We start from the raw sequence: 2,974 nt of genomic DNA on the forward strand, positions 1-2,974 counted from the left end.
GCCATACTCGGCAAACCATCCCTGAGCACAGGTTTTGAATGCTGGCATTGCCAAACTACTGGCCCTTGAAATGCTCTCATTCAGGCTGGAGGAGACTGACACCTTCCGGAACTTCATGGCATTGGCAGTCCCACAATACACCATGCCCAGCCGCTTTTATTTCAGCAGGCAAGCCGTCCCTGCCCTGCAAAAACATGTGGAGGTAAAAATAAAACATGCGCTACTAAACGCCGTCAGTAGCAAGGTCCACCTGACCACCGATGCGTGGACCAGTAACCATGGACAGGGACGATACCTTTCCCTCACTGCCCATTCGGTCAATGTTGTGGAACCGGGTACAGATCTGGAGAGTGGCGCTGTACGTGTTCTGCTAACTCCATGGATTGCAGGAATCCAGTCTCTATACATTGACTCCTCCTCCTACTCAAGTTCCTCAGAAACTGCTGCAGGAGCCTGTTACGACCGATATGAGAACAGCCGTGGCCAAACGTCAACAGGCCGTACTCAAATTAATTTCTTTGGGGAATCGAAGTCACACAGCGCAGGAGCTCTGGAATGCCATCAAGCAGGAGAGCGATGTGTGGTTTGTGCCATCGAATCTCCAGCCAGGCTTGGTAGTGTGTGACAATGGCCGAAATCTGGTGGCCGCTCTGGGCCTAGGCAACCTCACTCACATCCCATGTCTGGCACATGTGCTGAACTTGGTCATGCAGAGCTTTCTGAGGGACTATCCGGATCTTGATGCACTGCTGCACAAGGTCCGCATAGAGTGTGCTCACTTGCGGCGTTACAGCACGGCAAGATCGCGCCTTGCTGCTCTGCAGCACCGATTACACCTTCCGGAACATCGCATCATATGTGACCTACCCACCAGGTGGAATTCAACGCTACATACTGTATGTTGGAGCGGTTGTGTGAGCAGAAGGCAGCAGTCATGGAGTACCAGCTGCATCAGGCGGAAACAAGTCGCACTGTGCGCCTGTCACACTTCAGCACCACTGAGTGGGCCTCTATGAAGGACATCTGCCTCGTTTTGCGTGCCTTCGATGATTCCAAGCGGATGTCGAGTGCAGATGATGCACTAGTCAGCATGACTGTCCCCCTTATCTGCCTGCTTCAAAAAACACTGCAAGCACTAAGGGAGGAGGTTTTGGAAGAGGTGGAGGATGAGGAGTCACAAATGCCATCTGTTTCTGGACAGTCTGCGCTACGTGGTTCCTCACAAAGGCCTAGGCAGGTGACACTTTGTGAGGAGGATGAGGAGGAGTCAATGGAGGAGGAAGACATACAGGTGACCGTCACCTTGGTCACTGAAGAGGTGGAGTTGCAAATCGGAGCCTTACATCGAGAGAAGATAGCCTTTTACGTTTTACCTAAGCTCTCTCACACCGTTCTACTCGGTCTTCCATGGTTAAGGACTCATCAGCCTGTTCTCGACTGGTCTTCTGGGGAGATACTCCGCTGGGGGCACCCGTGCCAAGCTCGCTGTCTGACTCCTGTCCACCTGGCGGCCGCTCCACGGTCACCTCCAGACCTCCCGGGTCTTCCTCCAGCTTACAGCTCCTACTCCGATGTTTTTGATAAGAAGGAAGTGGAGGTCCTCTCTCCACACCGGCCGTTTGACTGCCCAATTGAACTTGTTTCCGGTTCAACCCGCCCAAGGGGCAGAATCTACCCTCTGTCTCCCGCAGAGACCACCGCCATGTCCGAGTACGTTCCAGAGAACCTCGCCAAAGGCTTTATACGGAAATCCTCTTCGCCCGCGGGAGCCGGGTTCTTCTTCGTCAAAAAGAAGGACTGAACTCTACGGCCATGCATTGACTATAGGGGCTTGAATGAGATTACCATCAAGAACAGGTACCCTCTTCCACTCATTCCAGAACTGTTTGACCGTCTCAGAGGGGCTCGGGTCTTTACTAAGCTGGACCTCAGAGGAGCCTACAATCTGGTCCGTATCCGTGCAGGTGACGAGTGGAAGACCGCTTTCAACACTCGAGATGGCCATTACGAGTACCTGGTCATGCCCTTCGGTCTTTGCAATGCTCCTGCAGTCTTTCAAGAGTTCGTCAATGAGATCTTCCGGGATCTCTTGTACTCCTGTGTGGTCGTGTACTTAGACGACATCCTCGTCTTCTCGCCGGACCTCTCGTCCCACAGAAAGAGTGTCCGCCTGGTGATTCAGTGCCTTCGGGAGAACAATCTGTATGCGAAGATCGAGAAATGTCTCTTCGAACAGACCTCTCTGCCATTCCTGGGATACATTATCTCCGACGCTGGTCTAAGGATGGATCTCGAGAAGTTGTCTGCCATCCTCAAATGGCCTCGCCCCGTCGGATTGAAGGCGATACAACGATTCCTCGGGTTCGCCAACTATTACCGGCAATTTGTCTCCCACTTCTCCGTGATCACAAGACCCATTTCTGTGCTCACCCGTAAAGGGTCTACTTCCAAGGATTGGTCTCCTGAGGCAGAGGAGGTCTTTCTGACCCTAAAACGGGCTTTCTCCATGGCTCCGGTCCTGCATCGCCCTGAGAGCGATCGACCTTTTGTACTCGAGGTGGACGCTTCCTCGACTGGTGCCGGGGCGGTGCTGTCCCAGAGAACCGCCTCCGGTCGCCTGCACCCTTGTGGCTTCTTCTCGAAGGCCTTTTCTCCATCCGAGTGTAACTACTCAATCGGTGACCGGGAACTTTTGGCCATCAAGTTGGCCTTGGAGGAATGGCGCCACCTCCTGGAAGGAGCTGTCCATCCTTTTGTCATCTTCTCGGACCACAAGAATCTGGCCTATCTCCAGTCTGCCCAGAGACTAAATCCTCACCAGGCCAGATGGTCTTTATTTTTTGCCCGATTTGATTTTGAGCTCCGATTCCGTCCTGGCAACAAGAATTCCAAAGCCGACGCCCTATCCAGGGTCTTCCAACCACACGAATCCACGGAGGAACCGTCGCATATCATTGATCCCACTAGGATCATC

Source organism: Dendrobates tinctorius, unplaced genomic scaffold (genome assembly GCF_039654945.1).
Source record: "Dendrobates tinctorius isolate UK_male_01 unplaced genomic scaffold, ASM3965494v1 ptg000110l, whole genome shotgun sequence".
Classification (NCBI taxonomy): Eukaryota; Metazoa; Chordata; class Amphibia; order Anura; family Dendrobatidae; genus Dendrobates; species Dendrobates tinctorius.